Source organism: Leuciscus leuciscus, assembly GCF_965113295.1.
Source record: "Leuciscus leuciscus genome assembly, chromosome: 14".
Lineage (NCBI taxonomy): Eukaryota > Metazoa > Chordata > Actinopteri > Cypriniformes > Leuciscidae > Leuciscus > Leuciscus leuciscus.
In genome coordinates this window covers 41,147,712-41,153,966 of record NC_138738.1, presented here as the reverse complement: position 1 = coordinate 41,153,966, position 6,255 = coordinate 41,147,712, and positions in this window count along the sequence as shown.

Genomic DNA, 6,255 nt, shown 5'->3' with positions numbered 1-6,255 from the left:
TTCGGGCCAGGATGTGGTTTCCGTAGCGTACTTCTCCTTCCTTGTCAAAGGTACGCTTTCCCAGTGGTCCTGTAGGAACAGCAGTTGACTTCCCTGGCCTAAGCCTCGCCCTTCTCCGCTTCAGAGTTGCGGGGGGACTTGAGGCTTTCTACCCAGGCACTGGAAGGTGGCAGCTCTAGTGGCGTTTTCCAGGGTTAAAGATCCCGTTCAGTCGACGTCCGACGTTCTCGACTGAAAGGGAACGTCCTATTTGCGTATGCAACCCACCGTTCCCTGAAGGAGGGAACGGAGGACGTGGTCCTTTTGCCACTATAGCTGGACCACTGCTAACCGAGTTCTCACGGCTCCTCAGCGTAAAGCAACTAGTGCGTGCATCCACTTCCGTATTTATACCCGCTCCGCGGGGCTGAGTGTGTGATGCAAATCACGCACGCAAAATTTAATTTGCTCGTGCTCGCACGCTCAAAGACAAACGGCTCCCTAGCGTGATCCTGTTCAGTCGACGTCGACTACGTCCTCCGTTCCCTCCTTCAGCGAACGGTGGGTTGCATTCGCAACCAGGACGTTTTTTCACCTATCACTCATTCTGAGCGTCGAGTGTGAGAGTTTGGAGGAGGAAAGTGATGCTTTATTCGCCATGAGTTCTGCTGTGCGTTTGGCCAGAGAATAGGCAACAGTTGCACATTTCGTCAAATTAATTTTCATGTAATCAAGTCTCTCTCTCTCTCTCTCTCTCTTTCTCTTTCTCTCTCTCTCTCTGTGTCTGTGTTGGTTTTTGAGTCCAGTGTTGAAGTTAAGTTATAATTACCTCGTTAAGTTGTAATGAAATGTGTTATTCCTTTTGGAAAGATATTTCATTACTTTACTTTTCACTTTACACCACTACAGTTGCAGCTTGAAGTCGTGCTGGTATTAAAAAATATTGTGAAGGTATTAAAAAAGTTATTACAGTTGTTCTCAATTGCTAAAACACAATTTCTGAAACCTTGCTCCTTTTTCTGAAAACATTAAACACAAAACCTCATCTTCAAGTACTATTTACAAAACCTCTGACTCCTCTTGCAAAATGAAACTTTCGCCTCAAAACAGTTTTACCTGTGTTCAAAATCAAACACTGCTCTCAAATCATAAACAAAGTGATCAAAATGAAATACACTATCAAGCAGTCAGTAAACAATACACCAAAAAATAGAAAACACATTGTTCAAAACATATAGTTCTCGAAAGATATCTATGGACTGCTATTCTGTTTGTAGACTTACCCATGACACCTTAATGCACCATCAAAAAGTTCAGGGAGAAGTACATTTTTAATCTCAAAACAAATGTTATATTTTTCCGTCATTGTCTTTTGATGAACAAAAACATGTTCTATCATAGTAGCTCAAAATTGATCAGAAATTACTACTCTGCTTTGCTCTTTGCAATTTTTTTGTGTTCTTCCTCCTCCTTGTACCCCTATTTTTACAGTACTGTACCCTGCATCTCACAAACTTGTCATTTGTCTCTGTGATACTGTAATTAAGTGTGCTTTCTGAAAGCAGCACACTTATTGTTCTTCTTAAGTTTTCTTATTCTTATTATTAAGTGTGCTTGCTGAAAGCAACACACTTATTGTTTATTGTTCTTCTTAAGTTTTCTTCTTAAGTGTGCTTGCTGAAAGCAGCACACTTATTGTTCTTCTTAAGTTTTCTTATTATTATTATTAAGTGTGCTTTCTGAAAGCAACACACTTATTGTTATTGTTCTTCTTAAGTTTTCTTCTTAAGTGTGCTTGCTGAAAGCAGCACACTTATTGTTCTTCTTAAGTTTTCTTCTTCTTATTATTATTATTATTAAGTGTGCTTGCTGAAAGCAGCACACTTATTGTTCTTCTTAAGTTTTCTTCTTCTTCTTATTATTATTATTCCCGGGAGATACATTTTGGCCAGCTCCTGCGCCTAGGCCCTTTGAGACAGAGACACCGTTCCAACTTTAAAACGTCCGGTCAGTACCGGTGTAAGTTGCTCGCGAAGATGACATCACGAGTCCATGTCGTTCGTCCACCATAGAACAGAAAGCGAAACTGCTGCGCTCTATCACTCGTACACCATAAAGAGCAAATTGTTTTTTAATGTTTAAATTAAATTAAAATGATTTCTTCACAAACAGCTCATTATGACTCAATTTTAGAATGTTGCACCTACACTCGATAGTGTGAATAAGATCAGCGCAACGCAGACCACTGCATTGACAGCGTGAAACATATGATCTGTCTACGGCCAGGGCTCCGCGGAAGACAGAGAATGCCGGTCCAGCACTGATTGAGGAATTAAATTAGAAAATAAAAGACAGTTTGACATCTTTTTTCTCGCATCTGTGAATTTATTTTTGAATCATTTGTTCTGAGATAAAGCGATTATATTTGTGCGGGAATTTCTCACACTATAAAAGCTAACCTTGCGGAAATGGTTTAAATTATGCGCAATCCCCACATTCCCGCACCGAAATTCAAGCCCTCAAATGGCAGCGGGATGTGTAACTCTAGCATATGGCGCATATGTCATATAAAGTTAGGCAAGGCCAAACAGCGTTATCCATGTTAGCTAATAGTGAAACTGATAGCGTTTTTCATTTAATTACAATATGAGGACTGGTCGTAGGCTATAAAAATCAGCATTTTTGTGTAGGTGATGACAACCATCTTGACAGCAGCAATCAAAGCATCACTAATTACGGTAGACCTTAATTTGAGATAGTAAATTTGTTCCTAATCAAAGGGAACACTCAACCACAGAACAGCTGGGTGAGTTTTGTATTGGCTTATTGGATACAGTAAATGAAGACTGTCAACTTCTTTTCAATAGGCTACTATTTCATCACCCAAAACACTCCCACTCTCTGCTGTATATTCATAACCAATTATTTCAAAACCAACAACCAAGCCACATAAACAATGCCATTGGCACTAGTCTATATTGCAGACATGTCTCTTAATGCACATAACTTTTCACCTTTTTGCACAATCTTGAAAAAAGTACTATTGTTGAAATTCTCAGATCAAGCAAACTTCAACGCACCCTTATCCACTTCCTGCTAACGTTAGTGAACCGCACCCGAGCAAGCACACTTCGCAGTTCCTCCGGAAATGCATTCTAGTTATTGTTCTTTGTTGATATGAACCTGCAACCAGTCAAAATCTATTGAGCAGTCAGTGCTGTTAATAAATGGAAAGCACAATGTTCAGGGCCATACAATTTGTTCATTGTACAGTATACAGCCTGTACTACAGTATACAATACTAAAAGGGATACAAATCAAAGGAGTAAACATGTGATCAGTGTGCTTCTTATTGTCTTTGGGCATCATTTGAAACAGGTTAAATCAGTTTTGAGTGGTTGTGTTCAATCAATGACATGTGTTCTCTATTTGTATTTGATTGTTGCCTCTTGTGTTTACCAGTATGGATGACATGTGCATTACAGTGCAGAATGTGTTTTGAGAATGAGAATGTGTTTAGAGTTTTAGAGTTCAAATATTCATATCACGATAATTTCTGAAGCTTTTACCACTATCATGATATTAAATTAAGTTACAAAAAAGTGTTTTTAAATGAACATTTAAATGCAATAAAACTACACAAAAACAATGTATAAAGTAAAATGTTCCATGATTAAAGTGCAAAAGAGCTATAAAGAACAATAGGTAACACTTTACAATAAGGTCTCATTAGTTAATGTTATTCATGTATTACAGTTTTTTTCAATTGCTTAAGCACAATTTTGAAAACAGGGCCCGGTTTTTCAAACCCCTTCACACAATTAGCACAACACTACACCAAAGTAGCACAACACCTCAGATCATTTGCAAAATGGAACACTTTCGTCGAAACTATACAATGTATTATATAACCTTATTTTGTTGTCATAACATAAACACAACCATCATATGGTCTGACTCTGTTTGAATCAGTTAAACACTCCTGTGCTCAACCTAAAACACTTTTAGCATTTACACAGAGAGTGTAAAAATATATTCACCAACACCACATGACACCAATTGTGCAGTCTAATGAAAATATTTATTTCTTTTCATGCACTCAAGTCAGTCAATACTGAACATTTCAACAAAACATTCATAACAAAACATTTTCCAGTTTTCATACAGTATTACCGAACATACCCTTGTACTGTAAGCTTACAGTAATACTGTTACATAAAAATATAAATCCAGTTCAGTACTGAATAAAAAAAATAAAAAAACCTAAACATCTCTCCGTCTAGCTGGATCTGACCACAGGGCCTCATCAACATCACAAGCTATATTTTCATTTGCAAGGCAACGTGGGAAGAATCTTTTGGAGTGACGAATTCACCTCCCTTAGTATTAGTCCGTGGTTTATAACATGGTCCACAATTGTTTCAAAAAACGAAATGAATTTCGTTACACGGATTTGGTTGTCTTCCCTCTTCCTCTCCCTCTTCCTCTTCCTCTTCCTCTTCCTCTTCCTCTCCCTCTTCCTCTTCCTCTTCCTCTCCCTCTCCCTCTTCCTCTTCCTCTTCCTCTTCCTCTCCCTCTCCCTCTCCCTCTGCCTCTCCCTCTCCCTCCACCCTGATCCCTCCGGATTCCCCCTCTCATCCGCACTCTCCGTCATCCTCTGAGACCGTCCATTTTTGTTGAAGACAGGTGAACTTACCTGTTGCCTTTTTAAAGTGTGTAAACCTGATTGGTGTGTCTACAATTAAGCACCAGTGTGTGTGCACTCCTGGTGGCTGTGTTTAACCAATTGGTTCATGGGTGTGTTCATTTGAAAGCCTTTGCTTTGAAATTGCAAAGAAATGACATCATGATACATTTCTGTGTCAAATGCATACAAGTGTGTTTAGTGTTTTGCAAATCACTGTGTGTAATGTTTTGCAAAAAGTGTGAAGCTGACAATGTGCTTACAATCGTGCAAATCTAGGTCGGTGTTTTGCTCCGTGAGTGGTTTTGCTAATTGTGGGAAAGTTTTAATATTAGTGTGTAAGCAATTGAAAAAAACTGTAACTAATAATGAGCAATAGCTACTTTTGTTTTTTGAAAGCCACTGACTGACAGCTGTATTTGTGTATTTACTGTCTTTATTGTGTCTATGGACAGTAACAGGACAGAGTTTTCTCTTTTTCATCACCACTAGGCTTGGGCAAACAAAGTGCAATCATTTACGTTAAAATCTTTATTATTTGACGTTTATAATGTGAGTGAATCTCATGAAATGTCAGATCAAATAATTTCTTAATTTTATACGTAGTTCAGGTGTTGTTTTTGAACAGTAGACGTTCCTGTGTTATCTCAAGGAAATCAGTCTGACACAGCTTTACTGTCAGCAGCTCTTGAGAATAGTGCAATTTTACTTTATCCATTGTAAATCGCTGTTTGTCTGAAATAGCAATCAGAAAGAAGCGGTTCTGCACACTAGCATCTGTTCTTTTTTCCACACAAGAAACGTAAATTGAGTGTTTCCGTTTGAAATTATGGAAGGAAAATAAGTTAGCTTAGTATAAAAACAAATGAAGTCAATGGAAAGAATCATTGAAGATACACTAACAAATATGTAAACTTGTAAACAAGGAAGTAAACTTCCCTCGTCCACTTGACGAAGTTGAATGCACTTCAAAACCAGAAAGGGAACCAGCCGAAAGTGACCTTTGGCTGAAAGAAAAGAACGTGCATTGCGCATGTCCAAACTTCCACCTTCGACAACATCTGTCAGATCAGCACAAGTTCTTGCACCCAAAATTGTATCCAGGTTGTCGTATAAGGGACAGGAATCCTTAATTTCAGTGGAATCCCCACTTCAACGCATTTTGTAGTAGTTTTTTTTTATTTAATTTTTTTTACTTTTACACAGCTTTGTAGCGCTATTCTGTTATAGGGCCCTATCTTGCACCCAGCGCAATTGACTTTGTACAACGACGCATGTATCATTCCTATTTTGCACCCGCGCAAAGCGGACTTTGCTGGAACGTCGGTAAGTTAGGAAATACACTTGCGCTCCCGGGGGCGGTTCAGCGCAAAGAGGAGGCGTGTTCCAGCGCAAACGTTCCTTCATGCTATTTTGCAGGTTTAGAAAACAATTGCGCCACTAACCAGGAATAAATAGTTTAAAGTCAGTGGCGCGTTGCGCATGTTATTCATATGCTATTTTAAGGGCGCATGCTTGGCCATAATCAATGTAGCGTGTGCACAACGCGCATTTTGATTCTCTCATCTACACAGAAGCAGCAGTTTTCATTT